The sequence below is a fragment of the Suncus etruscus genome, chromosome 10 (assembly GCF_024139225.1).
Source record: "Suncus etruscus isolate mSunEtr1 chromosome 10, mSunEtr1.pri.cur, whole genome shotgun sequence".
Lineage (NCBI taxonomy): Eukaryota > Metazoa > Chordata > Mammalia > Eulipotyphla > Soricidae > Suncus > Suncus etruscus.
The window spans coordinates 106618006-106633819 of NC_064857.1; the positions used below are offsets into that span (position 1 = coordinate 106618006).

Sequence of the window (15814 nt, forward strand, 5' to 3'; positions counted from 1 at the left end):
TCACAGAACTCTTCTGTCAAATGTAGTAATATCTGAAATAATAGTCAACGAGGCTCAGCAGATAAAATTTTTAAAAAAATTAATTTTGTGTTCAATTAGAACAATCAATTTTACAAATATTCAATAGTACAAAATTCAACTCTTATAAAATGACTTAGGTCTGTTTGGCAGTGTAGGGTTAACAATAACAGGTTAGGAAGTGTAAAAGCAAAAATGTCACTGATGTTAGTCATAACAAAGGAAAAAGGAAACAGAGTCCCTAATAAGAAAAGGAACATGAGTCCCTAACATGTTGGTTTTGTATAACTCTTTAGAGTCAAGAAAATTAAAGCAGGAGACTCAAATTAAAATAACTAAACTTAAAAATGTTTAAGTCCTGGAGATAGAGTGATAACACAGCAGAAAGTGGTTGCCTTGCATGCAAGGCATCATCAAACCAAGGTTTGATCTCCAGCACTCATTGTGGTTCTCCAATCTGCCAGGGATCATTTCTGAGTCAGGAGTAACCCCTGAGCCCCATCAGGTGTAGACCCAAAAACAAACAAACAAAAATGTGTATGCCAAGGAGGGGGCAGGAGATGGGAGGTGAGGCAGAGGAGGGAGAAAACACTGGTAGAATTAAGTTCACACTGATGCTGGTATTAGTGCTAGAACACTGTATGCCTAAATCTCTATTATGAACAACTTAGTTAATCTTTTGGCATAATTATAAATAAGGAATAAGGAGACTTCTTTTAAGATATACCAGGACTGGTATCATATGGCTGATATCACCAGGATTTTCTGAAGTAAATATAGGCATCCTTCCCGCCCACACACACACACCTTCCTTCTTCCAGGAGGTCTGGCAGCTGCAAACATGTTCCTAAAAGCCACAGTATCAGTAATAATGCTGTGAGTTTCTGGACAACATAAGAACACACCAATACAACAGAATGGATAGCTAATGACAAGAGTTTACTAAACCCTCTACTATTATATTAATAGCTTCATTGGAGATATAATAATTTTTAAAAATGTACTTGCTACTGTGCTTCATTTTTCTTTCTTCTTTAAACATATGCCTTTTATTCCTTTATCTTTTTTATTTTATATTTCTGTTCTTTTCTTAAGTAACTGCTATCACCTATATAAAAAGAAATATACTAAGGTCAACAATGTGATGCATATTATTTTGAATAAAGTAAAAATAAATTGGTCTCTTAAATTCAGAAAGAGATATATTTTTCTACGTAAAGTCACTGTGATTTGTAAAGTATATTAAAAAGCAAGTTTACCAAGAAATATAGTAATGAATCAAGGTGTAAAAAGTCATAAATATGAATGGCTAGGGTTTTGGAACAATGGATGCATGAAACTTTTCATTTGCAGTGTTGTAAATTATGGAACCCAAATTTTAAAAAAATGTAGAAAAGGTCCTAGTTTGAATCAAGCTGAGGTGTGTGAGATCAGCAGGAGTGGCCATAAACAGTGGTTAGTGGTTAGAATTTAAATTCGAAAAGCATTGTATCAATCAACCTGAGGGACATGTCCCCAGACAATACAGCAGCCTGTCTGTTGTGGGCAGAATCTGAGGGGAAAAAAGCCCCAGTCTGAATCTGCACCACAATACATAATAATAGTACAATATAACAAAGTTCACAATGGAAAAACTAATAAAACCCACAACACCTTGTGACTGAAGATACTAGTTCTGGAGACCCAACCAAGACCAGCCACCTACACAACATCTCTGATCAGGACTTTTTTTGTTTGTTTGTTTGTTTTGGGTTTCTTTTGGGGGGGGGTCACATCCGGCAGTGCTCAGGGATTCCACCTGGCTCTATGCTCAGAAATCACTCCTGGCAGGCTCGGGAGACCACATGGGATGCCAGGATTCGAACCACCAACCTTCTGCATGCAAGGCAAACACACTGCCTCCATGCTATCTCTCCGGCCCCTGATCAGGACTTTAGAGAGGAAAGATTAAGTATATTCAAAGAAGTTAAGAAATAATGTACAGACAGCTCATATGAATCAAGAAAATATGAAAGTAGAAATGAAAGAATTTCAACAGAAATATCTATGCTGAAAAATATGATACGTGAAACAAAAACTTCACTGAAAACCACAAGTAACAGCTGCTGAAGACAAAATGAACAAAGTAAAACATAACACCTCCATACAGCAAAAGAGGCTTTTGTTCTAAAAATTTCAAATAAAGTGAACAGTGACAAGAGAACTATGAGATAAACTGAATAGAAACAACATAAAAATAACTGGAGTCACAGAGACCTAGGAAGAAACCTGATGAAGAATCAACAGTCAAGGACATCATTGCTGAGAAATTCCCAGAAATAAAAGATGCTTGCAACTGATGAATGAAAGTGATATGCATGGATCCTCTTCAGAATAGTAGCTCAAAGCCCAGTGTCAAAAGAGAGAGAGAAGTAAAATGTCTGCTGCAGATGCAAGTGGGGAAGGGTGTTTCAGGGAAGAGGGCATCAGTGAGGTTGAGCAGGAAACTCTTGACACTGATGATGGAAATTGTGCACTGGTGAAGTTCTACAACTACTTTGGACAACAATGTTTGTACATTGTTTTACAATGTATGATGGCAACTCAATCATGAACAACTTTATCTGTGAAAAACTGTAGTATGAATAACCTTGCAACCATGGTGTTTAAAAAAATTAATGTATCAAAGAGGAAGGGCAGACTAGTATAGGAATTAAGGTGCTTGCCCTACCTGCAGCTGACCCCCGCTCAATTTCCAGTACCTTGTAGGAGTCAAGTAATACTGTTAAGAGTAAGTCTGAGCACAGGACCAAGAATTACCTATAAGCACTAATAAGTGTGACTAAAAAAAAAACAAATCCTACAACAACAAAAGAAAAATATAAAAAAATAAACCACATATAGTATAAACAGGAATTATAGAATTATAGATTTTCATTGAGTCAGTGCTTTACCAATTTTTAAATTATAAAAAAATTAAAAATCACAGGAAGCAGAGCAACTGTACAGTGGGAAGGGCATTTGCAATGTATGCAGCAGACCAGGGTTCAATTACTGGCATCCTGTATGACCTCCTGAGTATAGCTAGGAGTAATTCCTGAGTACAGAATTTGAACTACCTAGTATTTTGGATATACCAAAATATTAGGGGTAAGAGGAAATTTAAAAAAAGAAATAAAAAACTGAGTCAGGGAGACTGAATAAAGGTTAACAAACTTGCTTTACATGCCTCTGACCACAATTTGATCCTGAGCACCATATGTGGTTCTCAGAGCCCCAACAGGAATGATCCTTGGGTAACAAATCAGAATTAAACACTGAATAACCTCATCAGGAGTGAGGTTAAAACTTTTGAAAGATAGAGTTTTCCCAATGAAAAGCCATTATTAAAAACTAAAAGAATGTTCAGCTATATTGATGGATTTCTTCCGGACAGAAAATACTAACCTTTACAAACACTTTGCCTTGGATTACAAAAATCCCTCTTCCCTAGCAGTGTGGGGAGTGTTGAGGCAGGCAGAAGAGGTAGACTAAATGCAACATATGGACAATAATGGGGGGTCTAGATGCTTTCATGGGTGGAATACAGTTAAAATTTAAATGTAATTTTCAATACAACAAATGTTAACAATTCATTTCCTTAACTATAATACAATAAAATTTTAAATAAATTTTAAAATATAATACTGGCCTTTTTTTTGGTTTTGGTTTGGGGCCACACTCATCAGTGCTCAGGGGTCACTCCTGGCTCTCTGCTCAGAAATATCTCTTAGCAGGCCCGGGTGATCATATGGGATGCTGGGATTTGAACCACCTTTGGTACTGGGTTGGCCGCTGTAAGGCAAATGCCCTACCACTGTGATATCTCTCTGGCCCTATTATACTGGCCTTTTTTATTCCATCAAGACAAAGAGAATTGATATTTGTATAATAAAATTCACTTTTTCACTAAATGGATTTACAGTCAGTGTGCTTCTTTAGGGCCTGGTATGAATAAACTAATAATAATAAAAAAAAAAACCTCTACTTAGAACATAGTGCCCAAACTATGACTACTTCATTAGCAAACACAATGAGACATGATGGAACTAGGCCAAACAAAATTTAGGGGTTTTGAAGAAAAGTTAGAGATTTTGGTTTTGGTTTTGAAATATCAGTTTCTTCACATATCAATTCACACTATCAAAAGTTAAGAACTTTATGAAGAAAAAAAAAGAACTTTATGAGGACATGTTGAGATGCTTAATAAAAAGCAGTGATACCTGAACCACCTGCTTTGCTCAAAAAGTGAAGATTTGCACACACGCATATTATCATTTTATCCCAACTCTGTGAAAATTTTATTGAAAGGAGCAGATCAGATCTGGTTTTTAATTAATAATGTAAACAAATAATGTCTTGTAAAATATCTATAATAAATGCCTCTTTGAGATTACAAAAATGAAAATTATCTTGTGTCTAAATTATTCACTTTCAGCAAGTTCCTTTGATCCATTTAAATGTCCTGTGATTAATCTGATGAAGACATATGTAAAACATTCACTATATTTAAAGTAAGCAACAAAATCCTGTTATCACCATACAAAAATATATGACAGAATACAATGAAAGTTTTTTTCCCTTAAATAGAAAACTACTTCCTGCCTCATATCATAAAAAAATACTGCAGGCCCAGACCTGCGGCTGTCCCGGCCCTAGTGGAGAGCGGACTGGGTGAGTCCCTTTCCCCAACGTGGACGCCAACCTGCGGCTGCCCCGGCAACCCAAGCAACCCATCCCAGCCCAAGCGGAGAGCGGACTGGGTGAGACCCTTCCCTCCAAGTGGGCACCCAGACCTGTGGCTGCCCCGGCAACCCAAAATACCCGTCCCAGGGACCCCAACCCCGAGTGGTATCTAGGAGGGGTGAAGAGAATGCTGCACCTGACCCACTCTGCACCGCTGGGACAGGCTAGGACCAATAGACTGGGTGAGATTGGACTGGCACATGGACCTTTGGGTGACCTAGAGCAGCCCACCCCCCTGAGCCCTGGAGTGGACCTGGGACTCCCCAAGGGGTAAGGGCAGCAGCCGGCAGGGTTTGGCTGAGGGAATTTCTTCTGCTGAGGCTCAGAGGGGGCGGAGCTCCATTGACTCCCAGAGAGAGGAGGGAGGATAGAGAGCTAGGCCCACCAGCATAAGAAACCATTGTGGCCAGGAGCGGAACTGCACCGCTGACAGGAATAAGGAGAAGGAAATTGACAAGACCCACTGAAGGAAGGCTGACCTCTAGGTAGCAAAGGGGAGGAGAAAGAGCTAGGCTCAACAACGCCCTCCACCATTGTGGCCAGAGTAGGACCTGCACTAGCAGACAACAAAAGGGAGAATCAATGGATCAGGCCACATAAAGAGAACAGGAGGAGCCAAACCTCAGCGAGCTCACCCAACAGTCCCCTCTAGAACCACCTTCAGTGATGGGACCCATTTACACTCCTCAGGGGACCAAAGCAGGCTGAATTTAGAAGGCACAGCATTCCAAAGCACACCAATAAATACAAAGAAATATGGGTAAATCAAAAAAAACCCTAATAGCTGGAGATACGGAGACAAACCCTAGCAAGTTTCTAAGTCCACCAAAATGCACAGATCCATGGGAAGAAGACCTAAAAGCAGCCATGAGGAAGGAAATGCAAGAATTGATACAAGAAATGAAAGAAACCCTAGCTACCAAGTATAAGAAATCTATGGATGAATAAATTAGACAAATTAAAGAAGAAATGTTAAAGAACATTAGAGATTCCATACAAAAAGAATTGAAGGAATTAAAAGACAAAGCAACAAGCCTTTTTAGCAGAAACAGAGAGTTGGAGAAGCACATTGAGGAACTCGAAGAAAAAGTGCAAACAAAAAATGATCAAGAAACCAACAAAGAAATAAAAGGCAAAGCACTGGAAGGAAAAATCCAATATCTAATGAACAAGGACAAAAGAAACAATCTAAGAATTGTGGGTATACCAGAAGGGGAGGAAATAGGGAAAGGGGAAGAACAGCTAGTAAGGGAAATAATAGCAAAGAACTTTCCCACCCTCTAGAAAGAAACTTCAGGGCAAATCCAGGAAGTGAAGAGAGCCCCTAATAAAATAGACCCTAATAAACCAACACCAAGACATATAGTAATCCAAATGGCAAGAAACAAAGAGAAAGAGGAACTCCTTAAAGCAATAAGGGAGGAAAAAAACCTCAAGTACAAAGGAAGGGACATAAGAATCAAACCAGATCTCCCATTTGAAATAATTCAAGCAAGAAGACAGTGGAATGACATATTTAAATGACTGAATGAAAGAAATTTCCAACCCAGGGTCCAATACCCAGCAAAACTATCATTCATATGGGAGGGCAGACTAAAAACATTCTCAAACATGAATGAACTTGAACTATTTGTGCAAACAAAGCCGATCCTAAACGACCTACTCAGAGACAAATTACACAATCCAAATCCCCGATTGTAACAACAACCACTCCTCACAACACAACTGCACAACAGTCATCTCTGTCAATAACTTCCTAAATGTTAATGGACTAAACTCTCCAATTAAAAGACACATAGTAGAGAACTGGATTAGGAAAAATAAACCGGACTTCTGCTATCTGCAAGAAACACACCTACAACTACAGGATAAGCACCGGCTTAGAATAAAAGTATGGAAAGTAATTATACAGGCCAATGGAAAACAAAAAAGAGCAGGGACAGCCATTCTTATATCAGACCAAATTGCATTCAATCTCAAGAAAGTGATCAAAGACAAAGAGGGTCACTACCTACTGATCAGGGCAACATTAGATCAAGAAGTACTAACCCTGGTCAATATCTATACACCTAATGTAGAGCCAGCAAAATATGTGAGGCAACTGCTCGCAAACCTGGAGAAACACATGAAGGGAAATGTGATAATAGTAGGGGACCTCAATACTCCACTATCACCACTGGACAGATCCACCAAACAGAAAAATAGCAAAGAAATAAAAGACATAAATGAAAAATTAAAAGATCTAGGGCTAATAGACTTATATAGAGCCCTCCATTCCCAGAAAGCAGAATACACATTCTTCTCAAGCCCACATGGAACCTTCTCCAAAATAGACCATGTCTTAGGATACAAAGCCAACCTATATAAGACCACAAATGTAAGGATCATTAGAAGTACCCTATCACTATGCAATAGAGGTCAAAATTGACTTCAAGAAGAAACAATGGAAAAAAACTAATACCTGGAGATTAAACAACATGCTGCTCAACAACAGCTGGATCAAAGAACAACTCAATGAAGAAATAAAAAGATTCCAGCCAAAGTCTCGCGAGAGCCGTGCACTTTTTTTTTTATTTCTATGTACTGGGCCGCTTTATGGCGGCGCTGGAGAGGGGGCGCTGAGCTGTTGGGTATGAAGTGTAACAGAACAGACTTTACCACCTAAAACTGCTGCTTCAAGTTAAGATCAGCAAGGAATAAACCTCGAAACAACCAACAAGACCAAAGAAGAGTACACTTAAGTTGAAGACACAACACTTGATCTGAAACAAGAAGTTTGTGCCTACTCAACAGCTTTGAAAGAGCACTTCCCAATGCTGCTAGTAGTCTTTGTTTTCTTCAGTGCTGTACTGTGAGATTGCCCGGTGCAGCAGCAGTTGTATTCTTTATTAGCTTGATAGATCATTTTCTCTTGCTCTTTTTTTAATACTAGCAACTTTCACCCTTTGAAACGTGTGCTGAAAAAGAAAAGTCAGCAAATACTACTGAAAGTGCAATATTTGATTATCGCTGCGAGATGAGCTTTGGTCCAAACCTTCTCCACAACAATGGACACAACGGTTACCCCAATGGTACTTCAGCAGCATTGCATGAAACTGGGGTTATTGAAAAACTACTAATCTCTTATGGATTTATTCAGTGTTCAGAATGTCAAGCGAGACTTTTCTTCCACTGTTCACAGTATAATGGCAATTTGCAAGACTTAAAAGTAGGAGATGATGTTGAATTCGAAGTCTCATCTGACTGATGGACTGGAAAACCCATTGCTATTAAACTGGTGAAGATAAAACCAGAAATTCTCCCTGAAGAACGAACTAATGGACAAGAAGTATTTTACCTGACTTACACCCCCGAAGATGTTGAAGGAATGTTTAGCTGGAAACTGAAGATAAAATAAACTTTGTAATTGATAACAATAAACATACTGGTGCTGTAAGTGCTCATAACATTATGTTGTTAAAAAAGAAAAAGCCCGCTGTCAGAAAGTAGTTTGTGCCATGAAGGAGGCGTTTGGCTTTATTGAAAGAGGTGATGTTGTAAAAGAAATATTCTTTCACTGTAGTGAATTCAAAGGTGATTTAGAAACCTTACAGCCTGGAGATGATGTGGAATTCACAATCAAAGACAGAAATGGTAAAGAAGTTGCAACAGATGTCAGATTATTGCCTCAAGGAACAGTTATTTTTGAAGATATTAGCATTGAACATTTTTGTTTTGTTTTGTTTTTGGGCCACACCCGGCGGTGCTCAGGGGTTACTCCTGGCTGTCTGCTCAGAAATAGCTCCTGGCAGGCACGGGGGACCATATGGGACACCGGGATTCGAACCAACCACCTTTGGTCCTGGATCGGCTGCTTGCAAGGCAAACACCGCTGTGCTATCTCTCTGGGCCAACATTGAACATTTTGAAGGAACTGTCACCAAAGTTATCCCAAAAGTACCCAGTAAAAATCAGAATGATCCGTTGCCAGGACACATCAAAGTTGACTTCATGATACCTAAAGAACTTCCCTTTGGAGACAAAGATACAAAATCCAAGGTGACCTTGCTAGAAGGAGACCATGTCAGGTTTAATATTTCAACAGACCGACGTGACAAGTTAGAGCGAGCAACCAACATAGAAGTTCTATCAAATACGTTTCAGTTCACGAATGAAGCTAGAGAAATGGGTGTAATTGCTGCCATGAGAGACGGTTTCGGTTTCATCAAGTGTGTAGATTGCAATGCTCGTATGTTCTTCCAATTCAGTGAAATTCTGGATGGGAACCAGCTCCATATAGCAGATGAGGTTGCATTTACTGTGGTTCCTGATATGCTGTCTGCCTAAAGAAATCATACTATTAGGATTAAAAAACTTCCCAAGGGCACAGTTTCATTCCATTCCCATTCGGATCATCGTTTTCTGGGCACTGTAGAAAAAGAAACCACTTTTTCCAATCGTAAAACCACTAGTCCAAATAAAGGCAAAGAAAAGGAAGCTGAGGGTGGCATTATTGCTTATGATGATTGTGGGCGAAACTGACCATTGCTTTTCAAGCCAAGAATGCAGAAGGCTCAACTTCTCCTCAGATAGGAGATAAGGTTGAATTTAGTATTAGTGACAAACAGAGACCTGGTCAGCAGATTGAAACTTGTGTGTGGCTTTTAGGTCGTAACTCCAACTCCAAGAAGCACTTGGGTTACGTGGCAACGCTAAAGGATAAATTTGGATTCATTGAAACAGCCAATCATGATAAGGAAATCTTTTTCCATTACAGTGAGTTCTCTGGTGATGTTGATAGCCTGGAACTGGAAGACATGGTTGAGTACAGCTTGTCCAAGGGCAAAGGCAACAAAGTCAGTGCAGAAAAAGTGAAGAAGACACACTCAGTGAATGCTTTACTGAGGAAGCTGACCCCCCCCATCTACTCTGGTAAAGTCATTCATCCCTTGAGGAGTGTGGATCCAACACAGACTGAGTACCAAGGAAAGATTGAGATTGTGGAGGAAGGAGATATGAAAGATGAAGTCTACCCATTTGGCATAGTTGGAATGGCCAACAAAGGGGATTACCTGCAAAAAGGGGAGAGTGTCAAGTTTCAGTTGTGTGTTCTGGGCCAAAATGCACAGACTATGGCCTACAATATCACACCCCTGCATAGGGCCACAGTGGAGTGTGTGAAAGATCAGTTTGGCTTCATTAACTATGAAGTAGGAGATAGCAAGAAGCTCTTTTTCCACGTGAAAGAAGTGTAGGATGGCATTGAGCTCCAGGCTGGAGACGAAGTGGAATTCTCAGTGATTCTGAATCAGCGCACTGGCAAGTACAGTGCCTATAACGTTTGGCAAGTCTGCGAGGGCCCCAAGGCTGTTGTGGCTCCGAGACCTGATCAGTTGGTTAATCGGTTGAAGAACATCACGCTGGACGATGCCAGTGCTCCTCACCTAATGGTCCTTTGTCAGCCCAGGGGACCAGAAAACTCTATGGGTTTTGGTGCAGAAAGAAAGATCCATCAAGCTGGTGTCATTAATTAACCACATCCACAACACATCATTAATCCAGTATGATCAAGTTGGGGGGATTCTGGTGAAGGGTTCTGAATATCTCCCCCTTCATCCCTCCCAAAATCTGGAATACTTATTCTATTGAGCTATTACACCAGTTTTAACACATTCCTCGTGTTATGTCTAAATAAAATAAATAAATTTAAGAAAACCATTTTAAAATTAGCACAGTTGCAGCCTGGAAAACTTAAGGTGATGCCTTCTAATATCAATTTTAGGAGCTTTATTTGGTGCATATAATGCAACTGGTAATTGCAAGATTCACTTCGCCTGTGTCAATGAAAATAGAGACTGTTATTTTGTTGGCCCTATGAAATTTTGCACTTGCTATTTCATAGGTATACTCTACCTTCATTACTTCTGACAAAATATTCTGCCTTAGCACTCAGTTGCATTCTCCTTTTCTTTCCTGTTCGGTATGCTTAAGTCTGAGGACCATTTGAGGGTAGACGATGTAACATTTAAACATTTTACAAGAATTTGTGTAGACAAACCATTTCCTTCAGTTGATGGCCAAATGTTAAAAAATGGTATTTTTTCATTTATAATTTTGCCACAGTCCACTTCTTGAATTTTGGTTGGATTTCAGTAAAATTCTCTTACAAAGCAGGTTTGGTTTTGTTTGGGAATTTTTCAGAAGGATTGGGGTTTTTTGTTTTGTTTTGTCCCTGGGGTGGGTGGGGCGGGGTGTAACTTTACTACAATTAGTTTGTGTGGTGCAGAATTTCATGCAAATGAGGTGTACCAGCAATGTGCTAATCGAACACATTTAAACCAACAACAAAAAAGAAAATAAGGTCGAATGCATAAATTTGCTGCTGCTTAGACCACTGCATCTTCTAGGAACCCAATTTCTTTTACTGATTTCAAGACAAACGAACGAAAAATAAATAAATAAATAAAAAAATAAAAATAAAGTTGTGCCTGGAAAAAAAAAGACAGAAATAAAAAGATTCCTTGAGACAAATGATAATGAAGAAACAACGTGTCAAAATTTGTGGGACACAGCAAAAGCAGTAATTAGGGGGAAACTCATAGCAATACAGGCCTCTGTCAAGAAACAGGAAAATAACAAAATCAACAGTTTAAACGATCAACTCAAGGAATTGGAACAACAGCAGCAAAGAAATCCAACCACAACCAGAAGGCAAGAAATAATAAAAACCGGAGCAGAAAAAACAACAACATAGAAACTAAGAAAACAATACAAAAAATCAATGAGACCAGGAGTTGGTTTTTCGAAAAAATAAACAAGATAGACAAACCACTGGCAAAACTCACCAAAAAAAAAAGGAAAAACACCTAAATCAGTAGGATCACAAATGAAAGGGGAGAGATTACAACAGAACCCCAAGATATATCATGAGATCATATTATGAACAACTATACTCAGCTAGGCTAGAGAACCCAGTAGAAATTGACAGATTCCTAGAAAAATACCATCTTCCGAGACTGGAAAAGGAAGAACTAGAAAGACTAAATAAACCAATCACCTCAGAAGAAATTGAAGATGTAATTAAGAAACTCCCTAAGAACAAAAGTCCAGGCCCAGATGGTTTTACAGGTAAATTCTACCAAACACTTTGAGAAGACCTACTACCACTTTTCCATAGGCTCTTCCAAACCATAGAGAAAACAGGAATCCTCCCCAATTCCTTTTATGAGACTAATATCACACTCATTCCCAAAGATGGCAAAGACACAACCAAGAAAGAAAACTACAGACCAATCTCACTAATGAACATAGATGCAAAGATACTCAACAAAATCTTAGCAAACCGAATCCAGCACTTCATCAAAAAGATCAAACATCATGACCAAGTGGGTTTTATACCAGGAATGCAAGGTTGGTTCGACATACGCAAATCAATCAACATTATACATCACATCAACAACAAGAAAGACAAAAACCACATGATCATATCAATCAATGCAGAGAAAGCGTTTGACAAAATCCAACACCCCTTCATGTTAAAGACACTCAGCAAAATAGGATTAGAAGGAACCTTCCTCAAGATAGTTACAGCTATCTATGAAAAGCCTACAGCCAACATTATACTTAATGGCGAGAAGCTAGAAGCATTCTCACTAAGGTCAGGAACTAGGCAAGGCTGTCTACTCTCTCCACTCTTATTCAATATAACCTTAGAAGTCCTAGCAATAGCAATTCGACAAGAGAAGGAAATCAAAGGAATCCAAATTGGGTAAGAGGAACTCAAACTATCTCTATTTGTAGACGATATGATGATATACATTGAAAACCCCAAAGAGTCCACAGTAAAACTCCTAGAAACAATTAACCAATACAGCAAAGTGGCTGGATACAAAGTCAATACACAAAAGACAGTAGCGTTTCTATACACAAACAACGAAGTTGAGGAGAGAGAGATTAAAAATACAATTCCATTTAAAATAGTACCAAAATATATCACGTACCTAGGAATCAGCCTTACAAGGGAAGTGAAAGACCTATACCAGGGAAACTTCAAAACATTTCAGAAGAAAATTGAAGAGTATCTAAAGAAATGGAAGAACATCCCATGCTCATGGATAGGTAGGATTAACATAGTCAAAATGACTATCCTACCCAAACTACTATACAGATTTAATGCAATCCCTATCCAAATTCAGGCATCATTCTTTAAAGAATTAGAACAATCAATCACAAAATTCATCTGGAACCACAAAAGACCCAGGATATTAAACACATACTGAAAAACAAGAAGCTGGGTGGCATCTCCTTACCTAACTTGAAACTATATTATAAAGCCATAGTAATCAAAACAGCATGGTACTGGAAAAGAGACAAGACCTCAGACCAGTGGGTCAGAACAGAATTCCCAGGCATAAACCCCCAGATATACAGCCAACTAATATTTGATAAAAGAGGCAAGAACTTGAAATGGAACAAAGAAAGTCACTTCAACAAATGGTGTTGGTACAACTGGAAAACCACATGTATGAAAGTGAAAATTGACCCATACCTCACTCCTTATACAAAAATCAACTCAAAATTTATCAAAGACCTTGAAATCAGACCGGAATCTATAAAGTTTATAGAGAACAAAATAGGCAGAACACTCGAAGACCTATATATCAAAAAGGTCTTCGAAGATGGAACACCAATGGCAAGAACTTTAGCATCAAACATAAACAAATGGGACTACATCAAACTAAAAAGCTTCTGCATGGCAAAAGAAACCCTACTGAACACAAGAAGACAGTTAACAGAATGGGAAAAAATCTTTTCACTCGACATATCAGATAAAGGGCTGATATTTAGAACATACATAACACTCAGAAAGCTGAGCCCCCCAAAACCAAACAAAGCCATAAAAAATGGGGAGATGAAATGAATAGACACTTCTTGGAGGAAGACAGAAGGATGGCCAACAAACACATGAAAACATGCTCACCTTCACTCATCATCAGGGAGATCCAAATCAAGACAACAATGAAGTATCACCTTACACCAGTGAGAATGGCTCACATAAAAAATAATGGGAACAATCTCTGTTGGCAGGGATGCGGTATGAAAGGCACTCTCATCCACTGCTGGTGGGAATGCCCCCTAGTCCAATACCTATGGAGAACAGTCTAGAGAGTGCTCAAAGAACTCAGAATTGAGCTGCCATTTGACCCAGCAATTGCTCTTCTAGGTACATACCCCCAAGATGGAAGGACATTCATTCCAAAGAATGGGTGCACCCTACTATTTATCACAGCACTCAGTATAATAGTCAAGTCTTGGAACTAACCTAGATGTCCAACAGCAGATAAATGGATCATTGAGATGTGGTATTTATACACAATGGAATACTACATGGCAGTCAAAAATGATACAATCACAGACTTTGCAGCAACATGGATGGACCTAGAACATATTATGTTAAACGAAGTAAGTCAGAAGACAAAAGATAAACACAGAATGATAGCACTATTATGAAGCACCTAGAACATACACCTTATGTACAACTAATACTCAATAATCAAATAACAAGGTATAACAGGGTAGAAACTCCAAACACGGTAATACTCAACGTATACTCGGGAGCAGTGCCCAAAATACATGAAAAAAGAACAACACAAACTCTTGACTACACATTATACTATAAAGAAACCAGCAACAGTAGAAACAGCAGAATAGAGAGAACAGGTAAGTAATCAGCCTTCTACTACAAAGGCCCATAATAATCCCTTAGGTATCTAATACAGAAGCACAGGTAAAGTATACCATGGGAAATCAATGACTCCAAAGGAAACATCCCATATTAATACTATGTTTTAATTCCTTATTCTTACTATATTTAAAATAATCTCTCGGCTTTTCTGTCCACAGGTATTCTTGGATACAAAGGGTGGACAAACTAAGATGGCATCTCGGGACTCAGTCACATGAGATACCATACCCAGCTTGCACTACGAGAAGGTCCCGAGAAAACTCTTTATCTCTAGGTGATACCTTCTTTTAGTATTTGAAGCATGTGACCAGTCAGACCAATGAAGCAGCAATGGTGACGTACAGACTTATACTACAGGCCCTACTCATCAAACACATTCAAGCAAACCAGCATTCCCTTGCTATTTCCTCCTCTCTTCTCACTACTTTCTTTTTTCTTTTTTTTCTCCTCTTTTATTTTTTTCTCTTCTCACTTTCTTTCTGTTTTCTCTTTTCTTCTTCCCAACCCCTTCCATATACCTTCCTCTTTCCCCCCTTTGGAAATCCAACAACCCTTTCACCCCTCAATCCCATCCAGACCTCCGACCGTATTAAAACTCTTCACCCTTAGTTATTAATCCATCAGGCATCAAGACTGACCTCCTACTCCAATGAACCAGTACCCAGCACCGAAGCAAAGGGACACCAAGTCAAACCCATACCTCGCCCCCCTCAAGAAAAGGCAACCAACTCCCTGGCGGACTCATGCTGCAAAGCCCTCCCTACCAAATCCCCCTACCGTGGACTGTTACTTGAACCGGACTTAGCTCCAAAAGTATCCCCAATGCAAGAACTCTTACAAGACCTCCCTGCCACAAATCCTTTGCCAATCTCAAGAAGGTCAGGGGGAGTGAAGGAAAGTTGCCTGGGAACCCACATACCACAAGAAAATTTCAAAAGACAATGGGGAAACCTATACTTCCAACATAAGTATAAGACCGTTATTGCACCACCTCTTTACCTGCTTTTCCCCAAAAGTAAGGTAGTCTCAGACAGAACATGGTTCCTTTAATTATTTCATTAATTCATTTTTTAAATGATTGTTTTACATATACATATGTGAGCACATATACTTTTATTCCTATTTTTATCTTGTTTGGATGTGTGACCTGTTTCTGTTTTCTTCTCTGGCCACCCCCAAAATGCACCGACAATACAAAGTAGCACCATTTCTCCCTGCAAAGGCACACTAAAAAAAAGGGGAAATCTTACACATAAAAAACAGCTTTATCTACTAGAGATAAGAACTCATACTTGGGGGCCAGAGAGA

At 39.0% G+C, this 15814-nt stretch overlaps 1 protein-coding gene and 1 pseudogene across 2 annotated transcripts in view; one reads left to right on the forward strand and one right to left on the reverse strand.

Moving 5' to 3' along the window:
• Positions 1 to 15814, reverse strand: part of SUGCT (succinyl-CoA:glutarate-CoA transferase) — a 1072384-nt gene that overhangs the window by 857311 nt on the left and 199259 nt on the right. The window lies entirely within an intron of this gene.
• LOC126020434 (cold shock domain-containing protein E1-like) lies at positions 7374 to 10490 on the forward strand (annotated as a pseudogene).